This window comes from Erpetoichthys calabaricus, chromosome 13 (genome assembly GCF_900747795.2).
Source record: "Erpetoichthys calabaricus chromosome 13, fErpCal1.3, whole genome shotgun sequence".
Classification (NCBI taxonomy): Eukaryota; Metazoa; Chordata; class Cladistia; order Polypteriformes; family Polypteridae; genus Erpetoichthys; species Erpetoichthys calabaricus.
In genome coordinates, this window is record NC_041406.2 from 40,330,705 (window position 1) to 40,348,538 (window position 17,834).

Genomic DNA, 17,834 nt, shown 5'->3' on the forward strand with positions numbered 1-17,834 from the left:
ATAAATAGAAGCCACAATTCTATGAAGAAATATTGCAGATAGCTACTGTATGGTGAAGTAATCGTGTGAGTTACCCAGATGAGCATTTACTGGATGATTAAGGGGCCATACCCACCTTGGCTCAACTTTTAGAACTCGAGAGAATAAACATAAAAGAGAACGATTAAACAATAAAGAAAAACCTATTAACAACTAACTAATAAGAACACACACATACTAATAAATTATTGAATTGACAAAGGCCATGAAAACAAAAGAAAACACATTACAATCATTATATAAAACAATTCCAAAAACTGTAAAACTAAACAAAAAGCAGGGATGGAGTCCCCTGGCAGTTTCATGCTGCCCTTTGTGTAATTGGCATAGTGTTAAATATATCACACAATGCAGACTATTGTTTGTATAGGTACACAGTGTAAAGTTTTGTAACTGATTGCTTGTATAATGGATTTTTTTTTTCAGCCTTGAAGTAACTTTCATTTTTTTTTACAGATGCCTACGGGGACTGCCTTATGCTATGGCAGCACTAGTAACACACTTTGGGGCTGCAGAGCAAATAAATAATCTGTTGTAATAAACACAAAAATGAAGGAGGCAAAAACACACGAAACATATCATAATGACAAAAATCTATTTAATGGAATAATGTTCTACACATAAATACAAAAGGTTTTTCTTTTTACCGCTTGAAGGGCAGCACTCTCATTTTCTGCATGCAATTTCTTGAGTACAGAAAGTCAGAGACAAACTTGGCACAATGGGTAAGAATGCCAATGCACCACACTTGACACCCACACCGACTAATCTCAGGCCAGTTTAGATACACCTGTTAACTTAAAATGAATGAACAGATCTTGAAACATGAACAGACTTGTGTTTTTTGCGTATGCTGTGGTAATAATACACAGACTTCTAAATTTATTAGAAGAGCATAAACACTCTTGGGTGGGTGAATGGTTAAAATAATAAACAGGCAATCACAGCTTTGTACACAACTTTGAGAAAACATAAGAAAGATAAATCTTATTGTGAACAGTGATGGTCATGGGAAACAGCATAGTTAAAGACCCGTACTAACAAAATAGTGGTCAACTATGTAAAACTGTATTTGTGCTTTGAAAATTGAACTAATTCTACTAATTCATCTAAATTAATTCAGTCAAACATTTCTGAGGTCAGCGAATCTTTAAAAATGTTTTCCAATTAAATTAATGGTATTTCCATATTTGTTTTACAAAAATTCACCTCATCCTCAAATGGATTAGCTTTGTAAAGCAAGCCTATATACTGTGGATTTGTACTTGTAAAACAATTTGAACAATAAAAAAAGTTATTTTGTTTATGTAGCATATTTTGCATGTAATATTGTTACAATGTTGGATTTGAAGCCCACTTATGGCATCATGAGCTTTTTGTTTTCTTTGGTTCACAAATGAGTTACTTTAGGTCTTTAAAACGATTTCTGGATGATCTGTATGGTGGTCTTCTTTGATGGAACAATCATTACATTATTTTTAAAAATAAGGAGCTATGTATACAAAGAGTTGAAATAACTGCTGCCTACTTGAACCATTTGCACTATTCATCTTGAAGTGAACAGCACACTGAAAATTCAATCTTAATAACTTTATGAAACAATTAAAGCCATTTAGCTTTTGCAGGTTTGCCAGATGGGCACACTGGTGAAGGGCTGCTCCATTAATCAAGCACATCAAAGACCAGAGTCTTTCTAGTCTTGATGACTGACAGTAGCTCTGGTGGAAAAAGCAAGGTTTGCTAATAATGGTTATTGTGGGTGTAAAAAAATAAAACTGATGTGACTCTTCTCTCTGTGAAACTGCTCTCCTCATTTTGAAATTGTTAAATTTGGACCCATTATGTGTTCCTTCATGGTATACAACAAGGAGGCAAAGGGCTAGCAAATGTATTAACAGATATCAACTTAAGTGGGGGTGCGTAAACTATAATAATAAACAAGTGCTAAACAACCTATCTGTCTGTCTGGTGAGATGGTTCTTCTACTTGCCCATCAGAGCACTAAACCAAAGTCCTTCTGTTGTCCACTCTTGTCTCTCTCTCTCCAAACTCATGCCACTCTTCCTACCTCCAGATGAATGTGTGCTCTGCTCTCCTTCCAACTCTGCATTCAATGCACCTCAGGCTCCAAGGCAGGTTTAACTCCTTCTAGTCACTTCCACTATTCTTCTGGTTTCCCTGCACTCCTAAGGCTTTTGTTACTCTTAAATGGCTGTGTCTCCAAAGCAGCGTCTCAGACACACTACAGTTCCAAATATTTTTGTCTGTGACTTGTGCCATTATGTGGTCAGGAAGTGTTGCCTCCTTTGGTATTCCATATCTTCATTTTCTTTTTAAGTAGATGACCTGGGGTTTCTTCCCACTTCCCGCTGACCTGCATTCTGCTGTCATAGGTGATAATTAGGCTGCAACTAATGATGAGCAAAGCAAATTTCAATTCTCATATACTTTTGGGAAATGGACACTAAAATTTGTTTCACAGATGACTGTGCAATTGAAAACATAAGAACATAATAAATTTGACAAATGAGAGGAGACCATCTGCGGTGGGTTGGCACCCTGCCCGGGATTGGTTCCTGCCTTGTGCCCTGTGTTGGCTGGGATTGGCTCCAGCAGACCTCCGTGACCCTGTGTTCGGATTCAGCGGGTTGGATAATGGATGGATGGATGGAGGAGACCATTCAACCCTTCAGACTCACTTGTTTAGCTAATAGTTAAGCGTATCAATGTCTCATCCAGATATCTCCTAAAGGTTGTCAAGTTTTTTGTTTTAACTACATGACTTGGTAGTATGTTCCCAATTTCTACAAATCTTTATATAAAGAAGTGCTTTCTGGCTTCAGTCTTAAAAGTATTTCTCCTTAATTTACATTGGTGTTTTTGAGTATGTGCTTCATCATTCAGGTTAGATCAGGTTGGGGAGCATGCACTGGTACAGTGTGTTGTTGCACCCACCACAACAGGTTGGCAACACCCCAGGCAGACATGCAGTCCAGTCCCAATCCACAGAAATTATCATCTATCTGCTACAGTCAGGTGTTACATGGGTGTCCCCTTGGCCTGGCCCATTCACTTGGGTCCTCAACAATGAGAATCCTGTGAGCTGGAATCGCACCACATGGCTTTAGTGCTGTAACTGACACTCCTTCATAATGCAGACAATGTGCCTTGTTCGGAACACAAAGTTAAGCCAGCAGTACCCAGAGATTCTCCGAAGAGACACAGTATCGAAGGAGTCACAGGATAGCATCCGTGTCTCACAACCATACAGCAAAACAGAAGACTCTAAAGACTTGGACCTTCATCCTTTCCCCTACTCTGTTCAATGCTTGCATGGACTGGGTATTGGGCAGGGTTATGGGGTCCAGCAGCTGTGGGGCATCTGTTGGTGAAAAAAAAATTCACTGATCTTGACTTTGCTCACAGTGTTGTGATTTTCGCTGAGTCAATGGAGGTTCTGATTGTCTGAATGTCTTGGCTTGCGAGTGTCCTGGATAAAAACCAAGATTCCGGCCTTTAATGACCTCCAGGGCACAGCCAATGGCAGTATGTCTGTCTGCGGAGAGAGCGTCGACCTTGTCGAGAGGTTTATTTACCAGTCAGTAGACGGATTGTGAGGGCATGGAGGGTCATGAGGTCTCTTCATCATTAGGTTGAAATAATTTTGTAGGCTCTACTTGGAGAACCACAAAACTCAGCACAAAAATACTGAAGAATACATGAAAACCATGTCCATACTTTCATGTTTACATGTGTTCTTTTTTGCAGCTACATAATGCATGTAATGCTGCCCAGTAGTCAAATTTAATTATAGAGAAGCTCAGTGCCTTTTTAAAATGTGACACATTGCATATTTGCCACAGAAAGACACACCAAAATGCCCCGCAGTGCCTGTGTTTCCTCTACAGGAGCATCTCGCTACATGGGAAGCTGCCTACCCATCCATTGTTACCTAGGGCCTGCCATTTTCTAATTCTTGATTACTGCAGAAGATGTCGAGGATATGCTTGGTCCAAATGCTATAGAGCTTTAAATTTCTTTTCTGACTCTCATGCATGTTTTGAGTTGTGACTTCCAAAATTCTCATCATAATTGGCAAAGTAGGGATTGTATTACCAGAACAACCACAATACACATGACAACCACAATGTCTACACATAACAAGAAATGAGTCTGGTGATTTTTTTTCTTTCATTACAGATATTTATTTATTAATATACTAAATAACAGGCAGACACATGTGAAATTATTGCATACAAATGCTTCCAGACAGGATTTTTTCTTGTGTCAATGGCATGAATTTTCCTGGAAATGAAACATAATTTATTTAGCACATTTTTTAGTGGAGTGAAACACAAAGTTTCACGGCAAATTCAATTTTGTACTTGATGTTTGGAATTCTTGGGTTCAGCATTTTGTTAGTGCTTTGGGGTTTTTATTGGATGTAATTTTGTGTTTTAACTAACTAATGTTTTTCTAATAGTGTGTATCATCCTGAGAATATAAGTAGAAATGAGCTTTACAAGAACAATTTGAATTAACTCTGTGAACTGGGACAGAATGAAGAGAGTTTGTTAATTGATCTATTGATTAATTAAATATGTAAAGTAAAACATACAAGAGAATAAAAAAGTGCAGATCTTTTTACCTACATTTTGGGGAATACTAGGAAGAATATTGCTCCAGATTACATGTTTTATATTAATTTATAGGTTGCATTTTGGTTAGTAAATCTTGCAGTTCAAGAGACCTGGTTTTGATTGAAAGAATTTTGTTGGATCTACTTTTTGAAGAAACCCAAAATTCAATAAAAAGAATACTGAAGAATACAGTATTCTTCATTAATTGATGGAATGCTAGGCCTGTTATAGAGCACCTTTACACACGAGTCCACACTCTTACTGGCCCAATTTAGAATGGCCAGTCAAGCTGACCTGGAAATGTTTTGGGATGTGTGAGGAAACAGAAAAGACAACTTCACATGCACACAAGAGGACATGGGAGATTCCAGACAGATTGGTCATTGCAGCCAGTCTTCTAGGTTGTGAGGCTATTCTTCTAATCACCAAAACAACTGTAGCTTAAACTGAAAAGTCAAAAATTATTAATAATAATAATAATAATAACACAACAGCATCTGGAAAACAAATGTGAAATAAGAGGACTCAGGATGGTATGCTGCTAATATGAGTACAGAATCCAGAAATGGGGCAAATGCAGTAGCCTGTACTGCCAGCTACTGGAGACTCAGTTTCCTGTTGCCTTCATGATCAAAAACATACAGTTTTGATGTATTGTTAGGTGGGCAGCTTCTTAAAAACGGAATACAACTAAATTTGTGGTTACTGTGCACTTGATTCTAGACTTCCTATATAAATCTTCTGTATAAAATGTCAGAAACACAGGCAAAAAAATAAACATTCCAGAGATTTCAAAGTGGTTACCTTCCTATTTCACTTTGTTTGGTGAGCTGTAATATTCCAAGATAGTCAAATAGCACTTGGTTGTCAATCAAAGTGTAAATAAAATCAGAACCTGTGTGGTAGCACTTTTTCATTTTAAAATGTCAGAAAATGTTTGGCACCTAAAATACTTGAAACAAAGAATTGCAGTTCCAAACATGCAATTACTGGGCTAATTTAGGGTTGCTGATTCCCTTACTAAGTATAGTGGATAGCGCTTTGAGTACTAAGAAAAGCGCTATATAAATGTAATGAATTATTATTATTATTATTATTATTACTAAGTATATCTTTGGATACAGGAGATTCCCAGAGAAAATCCCATCAAAATATGGGAAGAGAGCAACCAAGCCAAGAACTGAACCAAGGCCCACAGGTCTATGAGACATCAATGATAACAGATTCACTGTAGTACAGCTGAAGAAGACCTGATCCAAATTTTTTGTGGTCTCACTAGTGCATTACACAGTCTGAGCATAACATCCCTTAGTTTACACTACTGGGCAAAAGTTTTAGAACACCTCAGTTTTTCCAGTTTTTATTCAAATTTAATCACTTGAAATGTAATGAATGACCTAAAATAGTGAAAAGGTAAGGAGTAAACTACCGGATGTTTAAATGTGAAGCTTAGGCTAGCAAAAACTAAAAGAAAAGGAATTTTCAGAATATTACTGTTGTGGTGTGAAATTTTGTATAACTTTAAGTTGATAAATATTTTGTATGTCTTTATTTGTATGTCAGACAATGTAATATTTATTTAGTTTCATTTCAATGATGAGAACAGCAATGGTTGCGTGTCTAACCAACCCCCTTGAGTCTTTAGGACTGACTCAGCATGTGAATTTTATGGCAGGGTTGGGGCAGGTGCCTAAAACCAGTTTGGGAAGGGGAGATTCTCTGTAGGACATCTACCCCCACATGAAGGCTAAACTATCTAGCTGGCAAGCTTCAGCTCAACAAGTAGTCTTGGGGGCAGGTGTGATACGGCAGTGTGTGCACCCATTTGTCTGAAGTATGGCTGTTTGGGATTGGTTTTGAATCTACGGTCATTCTGTACCACAACATCCTACTGATGTAAGGATTTGGACAGAGAATCCATAAATCTGGTCACTTTACCTCTCTCACTGTCTCTCTCTCTATATGTATATATATTGTGAGGGACAGCCGGCGGTTCAGTCCAGCCGGGACATCCTTGGAAAAGAAGATTGGAGGAAGGCAGCCTTTTCAGGGCACTGCATCCCCCGGGACGCTAGGTGGCAGCTCCGCTGGACGGCAACAGTTCCCCAAATAAACTCAGGGCATCCTGTGACATGGAGTCCATTTCCTTAGCCCTGTTGGGTGCCGCCAAGGGGAGCTCACAAAGAACCTGGGGACTCCTACTGTTATGACAACTCGGAAGTACTTCGGAGTCACGAGGACGGAAGCCCACAGTATTTCCGGGCTACTTGAGAATGGATGATGTGGTGTTGAACCCGGGAGAAACACTTCCGGGTCATGGACTATTTAAAGGACTGGTGAAGACCCAGCAAGGACAGCCAGAGTTGGGTGGTAGAGTGACGGAGCTGCTGGGAGGAGTGGAGGATGGTGATTATTGCATTGATTATTGATTATTCTTTATTAGTATTGTTATTGTTATTGAAGAATTGTGGAGTGTGCGGTGCTTTGTGCATTTTATTTGAAGAAATAATTAAAGAATTCTTCTTGGTGCTTTTACAAGTGTGTCCTGGACGTCTGTCTGGTGGGTTTAGCGGGGCAACAGCACCTCTAGCGTCCACAATATATATATATATTTATATATATATATATATATAAATATATATATATATTATAAAAAAAATCTTGCGACGATACAAGACTTTTTTCCTGCAACAAATGTGATCTTTGGAAGAGAGACAGAGAGACACTTTCACGTCCTGCAAGACGGACAAGTCACATCATACTTACAACCTTTGGAAGCAAGTCCCGTGAAATACATGTAGAGCAGGTTAGAGATAATGGAAGTAGGAAAATTCGAAAGTCTCAAAAAAATGAGAGTAAAGATTGCATTAGTGCAAACAAATGGAAAATATTACTCGGTGAAATAATGGAACAGCGAAAAGAGGCCGCATAGTGTTTGAGGATGTCTGGGGGACAAGAGAGACAAGGCAGTGAAAGAAAAGGACAGCTGCTATAGAGGCTTTTAAACATTCAAAGCGCCGCACAGAATGCAGATCACGTGGCACGGCAGCAGCAGCAAGTCTGCAGTTGATTGAGCAAAGAGGAGGTTAAAAAAAAACTGTATTTGTTTCCCACTGTATCCCTGTTTAAGCGGGGTTTTGGAGGAGCGGCCGCATCTCCTTGGGGTGTGTTCAGCCCCCCTCTTCACAACGGCATGTATCACTGGCAGGGGGGAAAGGGGTTGGTAAGCAAAGCAAGCAGGGGGCAAAGCCCCCTAGTGTATATATATATATTATATTATATATATATATATATATATACTTATATACAGTATATATATACACATACATTTAACTATACACAACTTTACATTTAAACCTTTGGCATTTTACTGTCTACCGTTTCACCATTTTAGGTCATTCACTGTATTTCTACTGATAATTGTGAAGAAAAATTAGAAAAACTGATGTTCTAAAATTTTTGACTGGTAGTGCATATTCAACAGTTTTTACAATGGAACGTAGAATTTTATTTCCCTTTTTAATTTTTTAGTACATTGCTTAAATGATGAAAATGTTGTGTCAACATTGATCACTAAATCCTTTTCAGAGGTAGTTTCCTGTTGGCATTTTCCAAGTGTTTGCCCAGTTATAGACCTTGTTCACATTTTCTTGAATTGTTTTTGCTGTCTTATCAGTGTGTATCATTCTTCCAATTTTAGCATCATCTGTGAATATCACAAGTTTATTAACAAAGCTGAAATCTATGTCATTAATATAAATCTGAAAATGTAACGGACTCCACCAGTCACCTCACTCTGCGTGGAGCACTATCCTCTCTTATATGCACTTTTTGTGTCTTGCTGGTTTACCAGCTTGAGATTCAGTTGTGTAGGTTACCTCTGATGCCTACAGTTTCCAATTTCAGAATTAACCTTCAATGAGGGACTATTAATCTTTGGTGTTGCAACATTCATACTTGTTAAAAGTGCTGATTATTAAAACGCCACACTAAATGTGATGGACACCAAATATTAAAACTGACCACTACAAGCTTGTATTGATTATGAAAGCAGTATGTTAAAGTGTTTATCAAATGATTACTTGTTTCCATTTCAACTGCGGCTTTGCTTCACAAAGATCTTTGAGACAGTGTAATGCCACTACAACATTAAATAAAAATTGATTTGCGGGCCCAGGAAATGTTTCAATAATGATTTATTCCTCTCTTGAGCTTGTTTTCCTGCAATGCTCAAGTGAAGCAAAACATCTTAAGCTCTAGAGACAAGCTATGCAGACAAGAAAATAAGCTTCAACATAAATGCATAATTACAGTATATATGCTTTTTCTTTCTGCTCTGACCACAAAAGCTGATCGGTCAGTTTCCACTCTCATTTTCTTTAAACTGCAGCCTTTTATATCTTAGCAAGTCTGTTTTTTCGTTTTGTCTGATCTAAAGTGAAGACCTTTAGGGCTCTAAGGATTTAGTGTTTTTAGTCCGTCTAATTAGTCTTTTTTATGTGCAGTATGCTGCATGCATCATCTAATTCTGTTGTTTTACTCTGAATCAATTAATCAATTTTAATTTTACATAGCCAGCTCTACAGTAACCATCTTTTAATTTTATAATCATAGACAAATTAAGATTACAGAACATGATGGGAACAACAATACTGCGAGAAAGAGAATACACGCAAGAGAGTGATCATGAGTCACCACACTGAGATGAGCACAAAGATAAATTCAGTTCAGCTTCACTTAACTTTTGTATAGCACTCTTCATGAAGTGCAGGCACAGACAGCTGTGGCAAATTCACAGTCAAAATGCAAATATAAAATATACTAATTGCATAATGATTACATAAGACACAAAGTAGTTTGAAACTGATTAACATAAATGGAGCCCACCACTATCTGTCCATTGATTAATTAAAGGAGTCTGAACTACAGGTTCGGAGGGAGGAATGTCCCTGTAAGAAGCTCCCATTTGTCTCTTGCGTATACATGGGTGAACGGGTATAAGACGGGTACTTTCTTTGATTCCATGGTATTAAATTGATTACCAATGCAGTGTGAAGTATTACTGTTGTCTCGAATCTTGGAGTCTATAGGATGGAAGGACATTTGGTAGCAATTCTGCCTCATGTCACTTGAATTCTGCTTAAGTTGCTAGGGTGGATTATCCTCATGTTTGTGTTGGTCTCTTCTCAGTAGGGCAAATTGAATGTTTTAGGCTGATTGGCACCTTCAAAATGGCCTGGTAGAAGTGTTTGTACCCTGAAATGGATTGATTGCCAGTCCAGGGTTGGACCATGACCTGCATCTGTTGCTGCTAAAGTTAACCCAGCTCTGACCAAGCGAGTTCAAAATGGATGGACGGATAGGTACTGTATGTGAATGACACCAATTTCCTATAAAGTAGCCATATTAGACTAAGAATTATGGAAGGTACCAGATTCATAAGCACAATGAAAAGAAAAGAAAATGCTGGAGGTATTTGAAAATGATAAAATCCTTTCACTTATTTTGTAATCTGCTAATTCAGTTCAGGGAAACAGGAAACTGGGACAAGGCAGGGACCAACCCTGGATTTGGTTCTAGTTCCTTGCAGGACACATTAATTCACTCATTCTGGACCAACTTTGAGTTGCCAGTCACATGAACACAAGTTTATGGAAAACATTAACAAAACCAATACAAGTGTCCATGGTAGTGCCTGAGCTGAGATCTGAGCCCAGGACTCTGGAACTGTGAGACAGCATTAGAAATCTCTGCATTACCATGTCACATCTAAACAATAAAATGAAAGTTGATCACAGAAGACTTTTTTTGGTGTAGACGGCTGAATTCAAACTTGTTGGAGTAGATTTATGTTTTTCTGGGTTGGGAAACCTCAAGAAGTGACACATTTCTACTGGATAGAAACTAAAGGAAAAGGAGCAGAGACTTTTCCTAAAACTGGACTACAATTTTTGTTTGTTCCAGAAAGAGGATATGTGCCTTCCCTCCTCAGTGGACCACTGACTGACTAATATGAAGCCTCGAAGTATAGCCTCTGAACACAAAAGGAAACACATGGCCAATAAGCTAGGAGGAAGGACAGAGAGAAAAAATATGGCGAAGTAGAACAAAACATGACACAAAGGCAGAGCTTTAAAGAAGGAGGAGTTCCTTGTAACACTTACCAGGCATTATGCTCAGAATCAAAACCACTTTATATCCTTTGGCTTAATTTGTATTAATGTACTTGTATTTTTCCAATAAAAATTCTCATTTTCAGAGTAGCTTTAAATGAGCTAAAATTTTCATCATGTTATTTTGGCATTAATGGTGAATTTGATAGATAGATAGATAGATAGATAGATAGATAGATAGATAGATAGATAGATAGATAGATAGATAGATAGATAGATAGATAGATAGATAGATAGATAGATAGATAGTCAACACTGTGCTTACAAAAAATATTTAGATTAGATTAGATACATTTTATTAATCCAAGTGGAAATTATTTATTAGAAATTATTTATAAATGTCTAAGTTTGAATTGAAAAATAAAACAAGTACACCCTATTACTAGTTGTCCAGTTCACAAAAGGTGGGACAAAGGAACATCCTTTACTATTGTCACAACAAGATAACACACCCTAAATGGACGCCATGCATTGTTAAATTGTTACTTAACATCTGTTTCACAGCAAGGAAATGAAAAATGACATAATTTTCAGGCAAACTAATAATCTGAGGGAAAAATTAAACTGATACTCAATTTGACATTGAACAGGCATTGAATGGGAATGTAGCATAGGGGTAGCTTCATCTTAGAACAGGTTGCAGGTGAAAAACAGATTAGTGCATAAAGTTGGGGCCTGTTATAATGAGCCCTTAGGTCAAACAGCGTCAGCTTCCTCTGTAATTTATTAGGTCCTGAGACTGGAATTTCAAGAATAAAATAAAAGAAAGTGTAAAATTTGACAAAACTTTTTTTGTATCTTCACAGCATTGTCTTCTCTTCAGGATGATCTGTAGAAAGCCCTTAATTTAATGAGGCGGTTTCAAGGCTAAAAAACATTCATAATAACTAAGGTGAATGTACATATATTGAGAAGAAAAAAACAGGGACAATGAGGTAATATGGGTTATTTTTGTTATCTACTATATAATAAAACAGTAAGGTCTGTGTGTACCCAGTCCATCTGAGCAATCTGATTGGTCAGTTTGACATTGATGATGTAATCATAAGAGTAAGTGCAAGTGTGAGACACGCAAGGAAGAGTAATAGTGAAGGAGGCACGCTGAGCGTCACCCTCAAAGACAAAAAGCATAAAAGTGGACAGCTGGCAAGCAAGGCATCTCAACATGACAGAGCCTGAGAAGCAGGCTTTATGGGAACGCACTCAAGAGAGGAAGCACAAGACAGGAGAGGTTTAGACACATGAGGATACCAAGGAAAGGTGCTGAAGGTACACACTGGGCAAGACAAACCAAATATTTTACAATTTTTTCTATTACTTGTCTTCATTTAGTGAACTTCAAAAGATTCTCCTTGTGATGCAATATACTTGTCCCAAAGATTCTCCCATTCCTGGAAATATTTCCTGTATTCATCTTTTGTTACCATGTCAAGAGATTTCTGCATTTATTTCTACATATTTTCAACAGAAGCAAATCTCCTTCCCTTTTTTCTCAATTTTAATTCTGGCAACAAAAATAAGTAACAGGGAATGAAATCTGGTGAATATAGAGGGGTGCGAAGCAACAACCTTTTTTATTGTTTTGGTCAAAATCCTTTTGACTGACAATGTGGTCTGTGCAGGTGTACTGTGTTGTCATGATGGAAAATCCAGTTCTGGGTCTCCAGATGTGTTTTCCTGATACTTTTCCAAAGACACTTTCAACTTACGTTTCATGTAATTTCACTGATTAACAGTCCACAGGCAACAATATCTTTATGAATAAGTCCATCAATGTCAAAAAACAATATCATCATTGTTTATCGAAAATCTACTCTGGTAGCTTGGACAAAAAAATCACCCAAGTCTTCTACACGATTGTAGAATAAACACCAGAAATATGCACTCAATCATCTCAACACGATGCCACACAGCAGGCTGACTAACCAGACTCTAAGTATAAGATACCTAGTGGCATACTGGAGAATTTCTGTGAATGTCCTGTGAATTTCCCCTTGGGATTAATAAAGTATCTATCTATCTATCTATCTATCTATCTATCTATCTATCTATCTATCTATCTATCTATCTATCTATCTATCTATCTATCTATCTATCTATCTATCTATCTATCTATCTATCTATCTATCTATCTATCTATCTATCTATCTATCTATCTATCTATCTATCTATCTATCACACAATACTATTGTGCTATCTAAAGATTTCCTGGAATTTTTGCCCCCAGTTCCCTATATTGAATGATGTTTATCAAACTAAAGTACAGAATGGCATCTTTTATTACTGGGCAATGTTTTACATATAACATAATCAATATTCAAAAGAATGGCATTTGTTGTGTCATCAAATTCCTGCTGAGCAGAAGTATTGATGAATTTGAAGCAAAATAAACTTGATTAAAGTTACTACTTGGCTGCACACATCTTACACGCAATAAATACGCCAGGCCTGTGACCCACTGACATCACTTGACCCTTGGTAACTTCATGCTTTGCCAAGCCTTTATGGTAGCCTCTTTAAGTTGGTGCTTCATTTGGATTTTTCTGGGTAATTTTCCTCTTTAGTAGATGAAATACATTCTCAGTTAGGTTCAGATCTGGAGACGGACTTGTCCAGTCTTTAACTTTCCATGTTTTGTTTCTCATGAGCTCCTTGGTTAGGCTGGAAGTATGTATCAGGTCATTGTGTAGCTGTATTATGAACCTCCATGCAATAACCTTGTGGATGTTTGTTTGATTTTGTGAATATAAGAGGTTTCTGTACACATTACAGTTCATCCTGCTGCTACCATTATCAATAAAGTACTGGGAGCTAGTTCTAGAAGCTGCAATGTATGCCCAAGCCATGGTGCTGCCTTCTCCATGCTTTATAAATTGAATCCTTTGTTTAGGATTATTTGCAGTCCCTATTTTTCTCCACACTTATCATGTCCCATCACTCATGTAAAGACTAGTCTTTACCCTCATCTGTCCATAAAACTTTGCTCCAGGACCTTCCTGGCTCATCTATGTATGTCTTTGTGAGTTCCAGTCTGACCCTTCTGTTCTTGGTGCTGATGAAAGGTTTGCATCTTGTAATGTAGCTTCTGTATTTCTTCTCTTTAATTCTTCTGCACATGGTGAGTATTGACACTTTCACCGCTGTACCCTGTACAGTGGTTTTTATTTCTTTGGATGTTATTTTTGGGATTTTATTCACAGTTCTAACAATACTCCTGTCAGCAGCTGCTGTGGTCTTCTTACAAATTGCTTACACATCCAGTGTTTTTTTCCTTTACCAAAATACGCCTTACTGTTAATTTTGGAATACCCAGGTGTTTACCTAATGGTTCTGATTGATTGCTTCAATCTCACTTTCAAAATTGCTTGCTTTTCATATCATAGCCTAGTTTACATCTTGCTTTGTACCACTGAAGTCAACACCAGTCCTCAGATGGAAACTCCAACAACTAAGACCAACCCTCCACACTCAGAGCTCTTTTATGTGTGGAACATCTAAGCAGTTAGAACCAACTATCATTTACTTGTCCCAATACTTTTGCTCAGCTGGAATTGGGGGAGTAAACACAGCAAATGTCATTTTTTTCCAATGTTGTTTGTGTTATATATAAAACATTGTCCAGAAATAAAAGCTGGCATTCTGTGCTTCTGTTTCATATTTATCTTTTCATCTAGGACACATAGTTTATGTCTATTTTACATAAATAACCTATATTGGCACTTAAGCCTTTGCTTCTCTTTATAGGTGGAACCTGAGCTTAAGTAAATGCCACCAGAAAAAAAAATCTGCAAAGAAGAGTTCATAGATCCTATGTGCAAAAAGCTTTACAACAGTGGAGAGTATCACATTATCAAAAAAAAAACCATCCTCCAGATACCCCAGTGTCTGGAGAGAGAGAATCTTCAGCTAAATCTTATCGGGTCCTGAATCCAGCAGGCCTGCAAGCCCCTCAGGAGACCAACGTGCTTGGCTGCCACTGCAGTTCCTGTTATTTAACGGAATAACTGAAATGATTGTTTTGACTGCATTTAACAAGGGCAGGAATAGAAAGCAACTCTTGAAGGAGCACGTAGACTTCAATAATCCTACATGAGTACATTATTCAATTAAATGGTGACTCAAATAAATAAGAAAGTATGGCAAAAAACAATGCAAAGTGATGTTTTATGCTGTAATGGTGATGACCTGGACCAGCAGTAGAAACCTGCCAACTGTTGGATGGGTCTATTGGAGAATCACAAGTTCGAGGTTTAAGTGTGATCCCAGTATACTGGTAGTATGCACGAGTAAAGCTAAAAAACCTGAGATGGCTTACTCCTTATTTACAACATAAGTATACCCTACACATTGTCAGTTTACTAAAATGTATGCCAGCTGCAATAGAAATGAAGTCTGTTATTCACATTTTAGTCCACTTTAAAGGTAAATCTATTTTGATAATTTAATAAAAGTATAAAATATAAACATTTCTTTGTAATTAATAGTTTAACTGCTATGATAGCTGCTTTTGACAATTTTGAACATTAAATGCCCAAAGCTGGAGCTAAACTCAAAACTCATGAAAGTCTTTCTTTTAAAGTCCTAAACATGTATGCCAAAATTTGGAAACATCTGAGCAGTGGTTTGGCTGTTGTTGGTATCAGGTTTGTACTTTAAAGGTTTGAAGCTGAATAGTTGGAATTCATCCAAAACCGAATTAGCTCTTAAAACTAATGAGCGCAACACGTCCACAGAATTTTATAACATTCATTTTTGAATTACATTGTCCATAAAACCTGAAACATAGACATTCTGTACATCTTTCCAAAAATGTTCAAAACATCTTCTGGGGATATCAAAACTTGTTTTTCCATTGAATAACCAAGGTCAGTTTTATTCATAACTGTAATACTTCCTCCATACATAAAATATTGGGTTGGCAAAAATATAAAGAATTTTCTTTTCAATTCATCACATATACTGTAATACAGTCAGTAATGGGAAAAACAGTTGGTGACTAGCCACTGCCATTATTAGAACAAATATTTCTTCTAAAAGTTAATCTTTCAAATATTTTGCAATTGCTGCTATTGTGACAAGATAATAAGTATCAAGGATAGCAGGGGCAATTAAGTGGTTGGACCACTGGAGATGGACCGGAGACCAGTTCTTGAAGTGGGCTGGTACAGAACAGCCTGGGGTATCGGTACTTCTCAAATTTTAGTACGTGCATATCATCAGTTTTTTTCAGCATTACTGGCATGCATCACACACATTCAATGTTTTTGCATCACAGCGCTCGAAACTCCAAGGGGGAATTTTTAATCAAATCAATCAATCTCAACCAGAGAGTACCAACACTTAAGTATAGGCAAATATATAGTAACATGTAACACGTCTCCTATCTATAACACCATGATTTGTGACTATAACAACATTACTTCATAACTTTGACCTTTCTTACACGAAAAATCTTATAATAATGGAAATATGGAAATATGGGTAAGCAGCTGCTAGGCAGCCATATGCCCCATAAGTTATAACTACTCTGTCCATCTCGTTCTTCAGTCTTGTACAGTTACTACCTTTAGTCTAAGGAGATTTTGTAAATGTAAGTTACACCAAAAAAAACTGAATGTGAAAGATCTGGATTACCTGTGCATGAACTTGGAATGACACCATGGAGGGCTTCTATTTCAGGTGTAGTAATGTTAGCAGTATTAGTACTTCTTAATAATACTTAATCTAAAGTTAATGAACCAACTGGGCATAAAGTAGTATATCATTATATAATGGTTTTTAATGTGCATGTGTATGTATGTACAGTAGATTCAGAAAGTATTTGGACCCCTTCACTTTCTGTAGCTTACAATTCAATTGCTTTGTCCTGGGTATGACATTAATCTGCACCCAGCTCTGCAAGCAGGTCCTCCAACTTTCAGATAAAAACTTGGGGTTTGGTGGTAGGATTGGCACTCCAGCCAGCATAAAAAAAACTCACACTTGTTCCAGTATGGTGCTGATGTGTCACCCGCTGCACTCGGGTCCCAATCCAGGTGTTGTCATGTGGTGGGTGTGGCAATGCACTATCACCGCATGCTCCTAACCTTATTGCATTGTAGATTTAATTTGAAATGGCTAAATTTGATATTTTTGGCCATTGTAATCCAAGACATAAAAAGGTTCTAGGACTTCCCTTACCAAGAAATTAGTTGGAATAAAATGCATTGTAAACATAAATATCGAAATTTGTATAAATTTGGTCTCACATGGGCAGTTGAACTTTAGAGCCTTTCGTCTATGCGTGCCCAAGGGTTACCTTCAGGGGTAAGCATTTCGACACCGGGATATGAAGGTGTGCTGTCACCGACAATATTGTCTCTTTTTCCACCCACAGCTCTGAGAAGACACCCAATGTAACTAACTCCGCCCCATGACAGCAGCTGACTCCGCCCCTTCTAGCTTCAGGAAGGTTGCTTCTCATTTGGGAAAGAGCAGACTGCCAGATGAAGCTCCTACCTAAGCGTTGACTGCTCTTCAGAGCTACCTTAGTCTTTGTTTGGAGGCCTAATAATAACCTAATGACTGTTTTTGGTTCTTGTTTGTGTCATTATGTGGTTGTTTGATTTGCCTTGCATCACAAAAGGGCAACCCAGTTGACACCCCAATATTTATTTTGGACTTGTGTGTTCTCCCCCTCAAACACAAGCCTTAATCATAGTTTTCAGTATGAATTCAACAAATGAACTGATGAATCATTTGTTCATTTATCTTTAGGTGTAGCACATACAATAATAATGTAACAAACAGGCACTGCAGTTACTGAATTATTATTATTGTTATTATTGTGGCAAAAGTGATGCAGCAGCTACTGTTTCTGTCTCACAGCCCCAAAATTCCAAGTTCAAATCATAGCCCAATTGATGTCTGTCTGGAGTTTACATGTTTTTTTCCACTTCTTTTATTTTTTTCTTTCATATCCATCAGGAATCTCCCAATCCTG

At 37.5% G+C, this 17,834-nt stretch overlaps 1 protein-coding gene across 9 annotated transcripts in view; it reads right to left on the bottom strand.

Moving 5' to 3' along the window:
• The window catches only part of LOC114664168 (retinoic acid receptor beta), a 572,516-nt gene that overhangs the window by 68,516 nt on the left and 486,166 nt on the right, over positions 1-17,834 (bottom strand). The gene's annotated exons all lie outside the window — the stretch shown is intronic.